At 42.4% G+C, this 13,660-nt stretch overlaps 1 long non-coding RNA gene across 1 annotated transcript; it reads right to left on the bottom strand.

The window, feature by feature from the left end:
• Positions 1 to 6,896: 6,896 nt before the first annotated feature.
• On the bottom strand, positions 6,897 to 10,539 carry LOC311594073. Its single transcript, XR_014777947.1, has 3 exons — positions 10,461 to 10,539; positions 9,720 to 9,859; positions 6,897 to 7,248 (listed from the first exon to the last, which is right to left on the bottom strand). It is a non-coding gene; the product is annotated as an uncharacterized lncRNA (long non-coding RNA).
• Positions 10,540 to 13,660: the final 3,121 nt, after the last annotated feature.

Below are 13,660 nucleotides of genomic sequence, written 5' to 3'. Positions count from 1 at the left end.
AGACTTGCACTAGATTTTTTGGAAGTGAAATGTATCGTATTAGCACACACTGAGAAGAATTTCTGAGTAGCTTTTCTAAATGCACAGCCAAGTACTCAATGGCCTGAGTACTACACTTCTAGATTTCAAAATTGAATCAAGTGGGCTTTCTTGTTAAATTACCTTTTTTTTTTTTTTCTGGATTTCCAGTGTTACCTATTTACAAAGACTAAATTCTGATACTTTTCCCCACCAGCTTCTTCAGTTGTTATATCAATAGTCAAAAGAAGCCTGTAATGTGTAATGTTACCCCAATTAGCCCAAGTAAGTATGGGGTGAGCACCTGAGCCAAAGATAACCAACCCATGGCCAATGACATCTGACACAACCTAGATATAAATAGAAGCTGGAGGAGGGGGAGGGGAGGAGGGTGACACAGAGGAGGAACTGAAGAGGACCTTGGCTTGTTCTGATTTTTTTTTTTTTTAAGTAAGGAAAAATACCCAGAAACAGCAAGGTCATAAACCATTTAACATAAATGCTGAAAGAGCATTTATGACTCATGACTGCCCAGGCAACATGTAAGCCACAGTAAGGGGGTAACAAACATATTAACAGGAAAAGTAAATGGGTGGTCACCCGGCAGGGCAGAGATGCTTCATGGCAGACGACAGACAGCAGAGGCTAGAGAAACCGGGGGCGCACTGGTCACCTCTCCCCCACTGTCGTCAGTTCACTCAGTTCCAGCCCGCGTGTACCCGTCCACTGGCTTCCCAGGAAGAGCTCAGCTGCTTTGCTGCTGGCAACTGCAGGACACAATGAACAGACGAAACCCTTGAAACCAAGAAAACATGTTGAAATTTAAAACCACTCATTTTCTGAGTAGCCACATAGACTTTTCTTTAGGAGGGATGTTGAGATGTGCAAACATGTCTTCATAACAGATGTGTGGCTTATAGTCTGTGACTCACGTGTCATGGGCATTTCCATCCTTATTAATATCACTTCCCAGCGGTTCATTCTTCCATTTTATCCACATACTACAAAATCTACTAGAAGTGCCTAAACATTTGTATCATTCCTAAATTTAGAAGTGTAACCCACAGTGGATTTGAATATTTAGGAGCCAGGTGATGGCACTGCTTGGGAAGGTTATGGAAGTTTAAGGAAGTGGGGGGGGGCGGGTTGAGGATACACAGCCTCAGTGCATTTCCTGCTCACATTCTCTGCCTTCTGTGTGCGGCACTATCAACCATCAAAGACAGCATCCCAAGCCGACTATCTAATACACTACCTGAAGCATAGAAGATGTTCGGTAACTGGTCATCTTTAGTTCTGCTTCTCATGATATTTGGATGAATAATTAGTGTGATAATTCTATGCTTCAAAAGTAGGAAGCAGAAGTCTAGATTGCTATCATTTGTTGTGCAAAGTTAAGCTCCAACGGTAAATGAGGAGAGACAGCTTGCAGAATGGAGGCAAACAGGTTCCTGAGGAATGCTCTGCTGAGGTAGGCTCTGTGAGGCAGAGCACAAAACACACACACACACACACACACACACACACACACACACACACACACACAATGCAAAAGTTACAAAGACCTAGGTGGCATTTTAGGTACCTTTGCCAGAGATGTGTACATAAAGACAGATAGAAGGGTAATGAGCAGTATGTGTGTATGTGTGTGTGTGTTTGTGAGTGTACGCGTGTGTGTTTGTGTGTGTTTATGTGTGTATGTGTGTGTCTGTTTGTGTGTGCACGTGTATTTATGTGTGTTTGTGTGTTTATGTGTGTATGTGTGTGTGTGTGTGTGTTACTATTTGGAAATGGTATATTCAAGTACATATATTTTCTGAGGACAATGCTTGACTAAAAATTAGAACTCTACCGAGAAAATTAATCAAGGAGCCATCCTCAGAGAGCAAGGCCTCTCTGAAGTAATTAAAAACTTGTTAGGCATTCATCCATCCATTGGTTCACCACCCGTGAACCCACGCAACAACCAGTCTCTTCCCGTGAGTCAGTTTCTGGTGCTAGAGAGGTGCTCAGTGGTTAAGGTCAATTCTTGCTCTTGCAGACGACTTGGGTTCTGTTCCCAGCACCTGCATGGTGGTTCACAACCATCTATAACCCCAGTTCCAGGGGATCCAGCACCTTCTTTTGGTCTCTGTGGACACTGACGTGGATATAGTCTACACATATGCATACAGGCAAAGCGCTCACACACCTACACCAATCTAAAAATACTTTTAAGAGAAAAGTTGTACTATCCTTCTTTACCCATTAGAAAAGAGAATAGAAAGAATTTCAGAACTCTGGTCAACATAAGTATCAAATGTGTTAATATTTTTAATAAGTCTGACTGAGGAGAGGTCCTTAGCCAAACCATGCCCACAAAATAGCTAAAATATAGTATCTTTCTGCTTCTGAGTTAACTCATTCATTATGATCATCTCTAACCCCATCCATTTGGACACATGGCATATACTCACCTATAATTGGGCACTAGCCCAAAAGGCATGTCCCATGAAAGTCTTCACTTACCAGGAGTTTGGGATAGATGTGAGGACATCCTACTGATACTCTACATAAGAGAAATATAGGAAATGGAGAAATAGAAGGACACAGAGGGTCCTAGAAACCTACAAGAAGAACATCATGATGGATGGATCGGGGCCCAGGGACTTCTGCTCAAACTATTGCACTAACCAAGGACAATACAATAGTAAACATCGAACCCCTACTCTGATCTACCCAATGGACAGGATATTCTCCACAGTTATGTAGAGAGCGGGGACTGACTTTGACATGAACTCTGGTCCTCCATATTTGACCACCTCCCTTTGGTGGGGAGGCCTGATGGCACTCAAAGAAAGAATAAGCAGGCTACCAAGATGAGACTTGATAGCCTATGACCATATAGTGGGGGAGGAGGTCCTCCTATGTCATAGACCTAGGGGAGGGGAATAGGGTGAAAGCGGGAGGGAGGGAGGAATGAGAGGATACAAGTGATGGGACAACAATTTAGTTCTAATCTGAATAAATTTAAAAATTTTTTAAATTAAAAAAATATATATACATTATCTTCTCACTGTGACCACAGATTTACTAGCTAAAAAGTGAAAAAGCAGAAATAAGAAACAAGGGCCAATTTTTGTCTTCATCTGTGTCCTATTCTTACAAATTCATTGTAACCCGGTTGGTGTCAGGTTGTACACTTTTAAACTCCCACCGTGCACCAACCCAACATGCCATCTGGGTAATTCTGAGTGTTGCAGTCACCTTACTTGTCGGTTCTGAAGTTCTGTCCCTAAAAAGAACTGCAGTGAGTATCATATTGCACTAGTTCCTGGAGCCTAGGGGAGAATAACGACACGAATCAATAATGCTGTCTGGGAAATGGCTTAGAATAAAATATTACAGAAGGGCACGGACATCACGGGGGGCTGTGGGGAGGGCACTTCAAGTGTTGATTAAATATAGCTGCCTCAGCTCTCTTCCACACAGTGACAGATGGGGACAGAGGACTTGGGCTTTGATGTACTTTTCTGAATTAGGGTTACTCAGGTAGCCCTAGGACAAGGACTTCTGTGTGCTCGGACGCCCCCTAGAGGCAGACACTGCACACACAAGCAGAGAAGCATCCATACCTCGCAGGAAGTGTCTAACAGAGATTTTTCTCCAAGTCCCACCATAAAAGAAATTAATAAATAAAGAACATAATTCTGACTCTCCTTTTCCTTAGTTCCCATGCTCCAACAAAAACAGAAAAAGGAGTTCATTTGCTCGAGGTGACAAAATGTCTTACTGTACAAAGAAATAACAAAACTGTCCAAGTAGGAATTAGCATTTAGAGACGAGATAAATGCCAACTTTATATCACATTTTTGTTTGTTTGTTTGCTTTTTCAAGACAGTTTCTCTAGTCCTGGCTGTCTCGGACTCACTTTGTAGACCAGGCTGACCTCGAACTCACAGAGATCCACCTGCTTTTGCCAAGTGCTGGGATTAAAGGCGTGCACCACCACACCCAATAACTTTATGTCACATTTGATGCATGAAAAAAAAATAATGAACACCAGTTTACACTGTCACATATCAACAATTTATTCTTTCTATATTTTTCTGTATGTGAATTACTGAGGTTTGAAAACATATCATGTGATAACCATATAATGTATAATTATATATAGAGAGAGATTTACATTTACATTACATTTAATTTCACTATACGGTTATTGTAGCACTGAGTTTAAAAGTTCAACATAACTTATTCTCCTGACCCTTTCATTTGGGCCTTTCATAGAGGCTAAGTACACAAATAAACAAAATATATTTTACCCGTGGAAATAAAAAGTGTGGGTGGCAGAGATAGAGAGATAGCAGCTTTCGGTACCATGGACACCGGTTTCCTCTGCAAGTCATTGTGTGTGTCCCTGGTACCCTGTGTCTGGAGAGAGGTCCAGAGCGGCTTGCTGCCTTCTCGGCTCTAAGTTTGATTGAAACCATTAGCTAGAATATAATGAATTCCACATGTCAACCTTATTTGGTATTTTTTTAAGATAGAATTTTTTTGAATATGGAATTGTGATAAATCCATCCTAGGTAACTTATATATTTCCTCTCTTTTTTTTTCTTTTTTCTCAAATGAGATTCTTTTTACTTACTATTTGAAGTAGTTGCGTGGGTGTTTACATATCAGAGGTTAGGCTGGCTGGGCTCAGTCATGTCACACTTTCAGCCACCTTTTCCAATATCTTTCTCCTTTAGAATCGTTGAAACATCTAGGAAAACAGTTTCACTTTTCAGACCACTTACGCTGAAAAGCTTTGTGTTGGTAACTAGCCATAGTCTGGAATCAAACATTCTTCAAAAATAAATAGATAGATAGATAGACAAACAAATAAAGGCTCCATTTATTTAAATGGAAAAATTAAAATGTGCTACATAATAACCCAAAAATACCAACTAAGTTACCAAGAAATAGTCAGATACCTATCTATTAGTATATATGTATACATATATGTACCTATATATAAGAAGCAAACAGTATTTCTGATTCGAAAGCCTTAAAATATCAATTCTCAATTACTCAACAACCAATACACAGTAAACACGCAGCTGTTCTGGGTGGAATAAGGTAGACTTTTTTTTTTTTTAACACAAGCAGGTTTTACAAATAATTCTGATTCTAACTAAAGTTATAACGTGAGTCTTTTCCTACATATTAATGAGTTTGGAAGAACATTTTTCCTCTTATTAAAAAAATCAACTAGGCCGGGCGTGGTGGCGCACGCCTTTAATCCCAGCACTCGGGAGGCAGAGGCAGGCGGATTGCTGTGAGTTCGAGGCCAACCTGGTCTACAAAGTGAGTCCAGGACAGTCAAGGCTACACAGAGAAACCCTGTCTCGAAAAACCAAAAAAAAAAAAAAAAAAAAAAAAAAAAAAAAAAAAAAAAAATCAACTAAATGATGCTGTACCAAGAAGACATGTATGTTAGGCTTCTCAGACCAAAGTGTCATTCTCCCAGCAAGCCTCCAACCTAAGAGATCATCAACAGAATGAACTTCCTTGGCCAGCGTCACCCAGTAACTCTACCTGATTGCTCTTTGGGGACCAGCAAGTCCAAGCTGATGACCCTGTGGCCACAAGAGCCCACAGTTGTTTCCATCTGTATATTGCTCTCCTGGACCTGCCAGTGCAAACCGCAATGACTCCAATAGCTTAAAACAACAGCTCCGGAAGCCAGAAGTCCAACACGGACTCGAGGTGGCCTCGGTGTATCGCCACGGCAGAATTTGACTCGTGCATTTCACTTACCCTCTAGCAGCTGCTAACAACAACGCTGCAGTCTTCACGTTTCTGTCTTCACGTCTTCTCTCTGTCTTCTCTCCTTGCCTCTTATCGAGGTAAGGGCCGCCCCTCCCCCTCACCTACCCTCCCCCACATCCTCTGCCCCACCCTTCTCCCTCCCCTCCACCCTCACCCACCCTTCCTTCCCACCCTGCCCCCGACATTAATGTGTTCCTACCACATTTTCAGATTGGTCACATCTGCAAAGACTCTTTTCTGATTCAGCTCACCTGCGCAGCTCTAATTGGGTGCGTCTTCCGTAGTGAGTCAGCACATTTAGCCTGCTGAATCAAGCTTGGTTGCGCGAGGTAACATCAGTTCTAGAAAACAGACCTACAAAGGCAGGGCCGCCACTAGTCTCCTTCTCCACTTGGGCAGCATAATTATCACTCTTGATATTAAATTTTCTTTTCGTTTGGAAAAAAAAATGGAGGACGATGAAGTTTCTGTTTGCGTGGGTTGGGGTGTAGGGGATCCCCTGCCTGAGGTTCAGCTAATCCTGAATGGTTTCTTGAAGCTACCACAGCCTGTAGGTCTAAAGGCCATCTAAGAAGCAAAGCCCTGGGGTCTGAGAATCTGTGGCAGGCGACACTCAGGGTCTCTCTGAAGATGCCTCAAGAGTTTTGTGGGTTTTCTGATCACACTTCTTAGACATACTTATGTCAGTAGAAAGCACAGAAAGCATGGTACAAGAGAAAAAAGCCAAGGATGACTCTCCAAGCTGCCATCTTTGAGGGGTCTCTGAACTTTATGACTCATGATGACATGGATATAGATAATTCACCGAGAAACTGAACTCACAAATTTGACCCGATTTTTATTAGTAATGAATAAAATAAAGGTGACTTTGGTGTTTACTAATATAGACATTTTCATAAGCATACACATCTATTTACACACTGTGTGTGTAACGAATGAGCATCCACCGATGTCCCTGTAGAAGCCTTTTTTATTGTCAACAAACTTTGCCCTTCTGAGGTTCCCCAGACCCCCACCCTCCCCAACCCCCACCCCCACACATACACACCTCCCACCGCCTTAACTGCCTCTTTAAAAAAAAAATTTTTTTTAAATAAAGTTTTCTTTCAAGCCCTCTACTGTTACAGTGTTTCGGCCATCAAAGTCTCCTCCTGGCCATTTTCATTTACCTTGTGACTCTGACCCTTTGTGAAGCTGAGCATTTTCAGAGTAAGCTGATCCTACGGGTCCCCAAGGATGTTATTCTCATTTATTCTCTCGGCCCTTTGAATGGAGCAGTCCACCCTTGGCAGCGGTTCAGCAGGCCCACATTCAAAGAGCACACAGTCCTTTCTCCTGCAGAGGCCTCTCCAAACGCAGCAGCCCGCAGCCCCAGGGTTCGTCGAAGGGCCCTAACGGATGTCAGCCATTGAGCACGTTACATTTCATTCATGGCTGCCAGCGAACGTGGTGAGTCCAGAAGCAGTAAAAGAAAACCAGCACACCGTCGGGTTAAAGGATTAATTTTCCCAGCCTGTGTGCCATGGTGTTGTAGCAGTAGGGTGGGGGAGGGGACTTACAAAAAGGGGAGATGAATCCCAGGAGTTAGCTTGTCTTAAAGTCTCACCCAAGCCTCCTAGACAACCTAGGCAAGATCTCATGAAATTGAGCATTAATCTGAAAGTCTGGTGCCCTGAGGGGAGCAGAGCTGTGCAAACGCGGGTCCCCATTTCTCCCTCCCCACTGGCTTCTGTGCCTCCTTCATGGTCACCTCTGACACCTGGCTCTAGTTTCCCAGACTGCACAAGGCTTGGGATGCTGCATTCTCTGGAGAGCTGCAAGAGGACGGCTGGTGAGGCTCAGAGACAGTCCTGGGGAGCAGGAATGGGGCATGGGGACAAAGGCTTGGCTGGGACCTCTGTACCTGCCAACTGGTGTGTCACAGAAAGGCTAAAATTACTGGCTGGCCAATTATCTGATTAAAGAGAACCTTTCATTTGAGGCTTAAAAAAAAAAAAAACCAGACTGAAATCAAAACCTTCTAGTAAGTTACCTAAACTACTTGAAAGAAAGAAAGAAAGAAAGAAAGAAAGAAAGAAAGAAAAGAAAACACTTTAGCTATAATCTATATGAGGGAGGGGTGAATTTAAAAAGAAAAGGAACGAAAGGAAAGAAAGGAAGAAAGGAAGGAGGATAGGAAAGAGAAAGAAAAAAGTAAAAAAGAAACAGTTCAAGGAGACTAGAATTTTTGTGGTTTTTTTTTTTTTTTTGGTTGTTTTTCTTTGTTTTGTTTTGTTTTCGGCTTTGTTTTGGAGTGGGAGTTCTATAGCAATATTGTGCACTAGAAACTTCTAGTATCCAATTTAATCTTATTTATCTTCACACACACACACACACCACCAGCAGCAGCAGCACTCATAATTAGAATTTTTAATTAGTTGAGTCAACTGATTAACTAAGGCAGTTCATCCTTCCTTAGCTCTACTGTGTCACTGGTACCCTCTTAAGTTATGCAGCCCATGCATCATGCTGTCAGGCTGCATCCGAACTCTGAGTTTATGGGTCTTGGATTCCACGGAGGCTGCTGTGGTTTGAAAACAACAGAACAATGTGCTGCTGCTACCTCAGCCAGATAATGACCCTCACCATAGCTAAAGGCGGAAACCACACAAGGCAAGTGGGCTGAGCCTGCCTGGACCGTGTGACAACCGGAAAGGGACCCTCGTCTCTTCTTACAGCTCATGCTGAATTAGTGTCCTCTTGAAATCTTACTAATAACTTCACCATAGTGTATGATGCCTTGTTTGCTTTAACAAGAAAGAGGGTGAGTTAGGGGGAGAGAGAGAGAGAGTGAGAGAGAGAGAGAGAGAGAGAGAGAGAGAGAGAAAGAGAGAGAGAGAGAGAGGGAGGGAGGGAAGAAGAGGTTGTAAATTGTGGAGTCAGCTAATAGCAATGCCAGAACTTATTTTTTAAAAAATAAAATTCTTAGTCTAGAATAAAAACTTTGAGGTCTTGGGGGTACAAAATAACGTGTGCTGGTGGTATTGCTCAATGATACCTCTCAAGCTCACGTACTCAAGGGCCTACATTAAGCCAGCATGTATGCACACAGGGACACACACACACACACACACACACACACACGCAGAGCAGAGAGAGAGAGATGCACGCACATACACACACTCAGTTGGACCCCTTTGTTAGAAAACTAAGCTAGAGAGGAAAGAAACAAATGGAAGGAGAGGAAGGAATAAAAACAGCAGGAAGTACAGGAAGGAGCAAGGGGCAGCGAAAGAAAAAAAGAACATCTCGTTTTTAAATTCACAAATGCATGATCAAAGGACAAACAAATGAAATGTTGACTATACACGCCCACAAGAAGCCTCGAGATCATAGAAGGGCACATGCCGGCATTAGAACTGTTTCATTTGTTCTTCCTGTACAGTGGTTCCATTCCCAACCCCGAAATACACACGCTTGTAAGACCTGCCCCTGTCATTGAGGAGAACCCACGTAGCGCTTATGTCTTGTTCTTTCTCTAGTCTACCCGAGAGCTGCCTACGCTTCCTGCAGAAAGTAGGGGAGGGCATCACGGCACAGCAGCTCAGCCTCACAGGAACCTCAGCCTGACCCTCCCGCCCTCACAGGTGGCACACAGAGCCTGCCAGCTGCTCCCCTGAGGCCAGCAACTCACCATAACTGAAACAACGTACTGGTGATGAACTTAATTGTTTCAAACAGCATTTTCATCTGGGAGCCTAAAACGCACCACCCTGTGAACTCTCCGGTTCCTTTTAGTTCTGTCTATGCCCCTCCCCTCCGCCCACTATGAAACAGCCTTTGAAATTGTTAACAAGACTTGTCATTCTCTCTGGCAAAATGACTGCGTTTCCCCAGCTACTCCTTGTATGATATGGTTTCCAGACCTTTCGCCATTCTTCCTTTGAACGTGTTCCAGTTCTCCGTCAACTTCCCTCTTAAAATGTGGTGCCTGGGACTCCACGAAGCACTTCCTGTGTGCCCAGCAGTGAATGGGGTTAGACCAGGAACTCCCTTGATGTGGACGCTATATTTCAATTAATAGAGCATAAATAAGAATGAAGCATTTTGCAGCAGATCTGCGTGTCTGAGTTACATTAGCTTGAATTTAAACCTAACGTATGTTCTACATTCAGTAACAAATCAGCTATTATCTATTTTTTATGCACGAAACTGATTCTTGGAAGGGATAAGTGGATAAAGCTCTTTCCTTGATAGCTTGAAAGGCATGCGGGGGGCTGGGAGTGGGGTTCCTGGAGCTCCTTGGCCAGCCAGTCTAGCAGAACTGGTAAAGCGCCATGTTGGAGGGAAGTCCTTCTCTCAAAAATTAATGCGGAAAACAGTAAAGCCCCTATCCTTGAGCGCTGGCCTCGACGTGCGCATGCGCACATCCAACCGACTGTGTACGTATTAACATATACAAACACAAACTAATGATCTGAATCTAGTATTTGACATTTGTCCTACTGAGTTTCAGCTTGTTTCAAGTATTCTATCTCGGTCATGAAATATTTTTAATGACCTATTTTTCTCTCCTTGTTAGCTAATCCTCCAAGTTTTAAGTTTTAGTAAGACTTCTTTCACTGAACAGAAGAGGAAATAAGCTCTTCAGAGGCTCAGTGTCTTACCTTGGCATTTAGCATGACATGGATGTCTTCGGTCACCATCATGAAGACATTTCAGAGACATTCGTTTAGAGGGCAGCACTTCCTTCTCTCTCTCTCAATTACTTACAAAGTGTTTCGAAAAGAAAAAAACTCAATAAATATAAATAAACAAGAAAAGAGACAACATGAACTTAAAGATGCATGTGGGGCTTGGTTGGAGCTCGGTGGGAAACTGAGTTTGAGCTGCGACACTGCCAAAACTAAAGAGGGTAGCATAGGGGACCTGTAACTGCCCCTCAGACCTAAGGCCTGGAAGCTAGGATGAGGGTCTGGGAGAGTGGCCCTGGCCCACCTCAGGCTCTCAACATTCTCTCCGAAATGAGCTCACAGCTGCTTATTTTTCTTTTCTACTGATTTAATAAATGGGTGGGGTGGGGTGTGCGGGAAGTAAGTAAAGAGATCAAAGCCAAATATTTTTGTTTCCTTCAGCTGAACTAACTTCCCAAGCAGCAAAGCAGCAGTGAGGAGGGCTACACATGAGAAGAGTCGTTTGCTCAGGGTTGAGGGAAAGAGCTGTGTGTTAGTGTGGTACGCCACACAATACAAAGATTGTTTGCTTCTATCAATGGGCGGTAGCCTGAAGAAAAGTCCCTTCACTGAAATGTACACATAGTTCAATACCGTGCATTTCCAAAAATAGTTCTTAATTGTGTCCAGAAAGATTAATAAAGATAGCTTTGGTAGCTGGTAGCTGCTGCAACTTCTTTAGTAAATGGTTGCTTCTATATATCTGTGCCTATGCCTTATTTGCAAAGCACATAAATAGAAATTCTGCAGTGCAGAAATAGAAGCACATGTGCCTCTAGTGTGTGTGGGATGATTTTCAATAAATGAGGTTTTTAGGAATCAATGTACTATGTCTTTTTTCTTTTTTAGTGCTTTACTTATTTTTATTTTGTGTGCACTGGTCTTTTGCCTGCACGTATGACTGTGAGGGCGGCAGATCCCCTGGAGCTGGAGTTACACACAGTTGTGAGCTGCCATGTGGGTGCTGGGAATTGCACCCTGCTGCTGTGGAAGAGCATCTAATGGCTCCCAAGTGCTGAGCCATGTCTCCAGACCCCGTACTATCTCTTCTAATCTGTATCTCGAGACTGCTCATCTGTGCTTTGAAGAAAAGCAAGCAACATTATTTTCAGAAGAATAGTGTTTATAGTATAAAAGGATTATAGATTTTCAAATAAACTCTAAAACTAATAGATAGTTTGTAGGGTTTTTTTTAATGAGTGTCCGGATGACTGAGAATGAGAAGACGTGACTGCCAGCACCTGTGAGGACCACAGCAGAGATTTGGGGATGAAAGATGTGTATGATAAAGAACTGAATACCTAATTTAAGTTGTGAACAGACCAATTCCTTTTATTTTCACAAAAAAATGTAAATTTTAGTTATCCAGAAAGTATTTTTATTACGTGGAAATATTGTCAGAGGGAGCAGAAGAGATGAGCTCGTAACTGGGGCAGGAGTGGGCTTGGGCAGAAACAGGGCTAACAAAAGCTTGTATCTTGCCATAAAGAGGTTTTGAAACCAAAACAAACTCCCAGTGCAGCGGGACTGACTCACTGAAGGTTCCTCTTCTCCACAGGTTTCCTAACTTGCAAGAATGTCTCTCTTACCGCTCTTCAGCCATTGTTTTATGGGCATGGATTAAAAGCATCTGATGTCAACTAATGGTCAATTCATATTGAAAAAGGATCAATACCTAAATAAATTCATAAAAAGGTAGTAATTGAAGGGAGAAGCCTACAGTTCAGAGACTGAACAGCTTTTCTATAGCCAAAGGTGGCCCTGGGGAGGTTGTCCCAAAGTAGGGCCTCGGCTAACAGGAACCATGTTCTGCCCTCATGTCTATGCCCTGTGGTAACTGCAGGACCCTCAGGGGATGAACCAACATGGCATCTCATCAGAACTGCAGGTCAAGCCTCGGTGGGAAGTGTGGCCATTCGTGGACTCTAAGAATGAACACAAAATGGGGTTACAGGCCCTTTGAAAGCGGTAAATTCCACTAGGACACTGTGCTCCTATGCACTGTTATATATAAGGCATTAAGTGGATTACTATTTGGGCCAATTACAGTGGAAATTGAAGTTTAAAAACTATATACTATATTCTACAGAGGACCCAAATTACAATAGCATCCAGTTGTCCCCCGAGTTAATGTAGACCTCAAAAACAGCAATAAAAAAACAGCAATGGGCCCAACTTTTTGCATATTCAGTTTCTGATCAATAAGAAAGATACACATTGAATATAACAACAACAATACCAAAAAAAAAATCTAAAGCCATGCTGGCATAGTGTTAGCAACATATTCTTGTCATGTGGCCGGGTATGAATTAGTGGGAAGAAACCATTATCAAGGGAGACGTGTTCTATGTCTACCCATTGCTGTCCCGAGGCCAACGCACTCAAAGGCATTTCAGAGAATATCTTTGATTTGTACATTAAAAAAAAAACCAGGACCCTGGGTAGCTTGTCCAAGAAAATACAGATAGCAAATGACTGAGCCAGACCCCAAACCAGGGCCTTGGATCTTGAGACTCATGTTCTTTCCCACTGCATCAGGCTTGTGTAAAACTCTAAAACACACATTTTAAACAGGATGTGCAATTTGGAAAACTTAGAATTATAACCTTGTGTCCTGATGATTTCCATCAGTATTTATTTTTGAATCTTTCTCTGTCCCTAGGGTTCTCTATTTTTTGGATCGTTGTTATCTGATTTTCCTAACCAATTCTTATTTATCTTTCACTTTTTTCCACATAATTCCTTTTCAATTTTAGGCCCTATTTCTCCTTTTATTTTTATTCTGACTTTATTGAAGAGTGGGGCATGGGCTTGAGAAAAGGACTCACAATGTAGCTCTGGCTGTCCTAGAACTCACTAAGTAGATCACAGAGGTCTACCTGCCTGTGTCTCCTGAGTGCTGGGATTAAAGGTATGTGCTATGCCACTACATCCCCAACTTTCTTCTTATGTTTTCTGAACATCCAAAGAGAGACGCTGTTACGGTTGCTATGGTTAAGAACTTGGATGCATCTTACCTATTCCAGAAAAATATAACTACATTTAAAATTCACCTTTCGAAGTTTCTAGCTATTTAAAGTTCTTTTATTACTTCGAATGACTTAAAATTTTGCTTTTTATCCTACTAGAGTTTT

Source organism: Acomys minous (genome assembly GCF_964271855.1).
Source record: "Acomys minous genome assembly, chromosome: 3".
Lineage (NCBI taxonomy): Eukaryota > Metazoa > Chordata > Mammalia > Rodentia > Muridae > Acomys > Acomys minous.
Note: the sequence above shows the minus strand (reverse complement) of the source record. Positions and strands in the feature narration are given on the sequence as shown.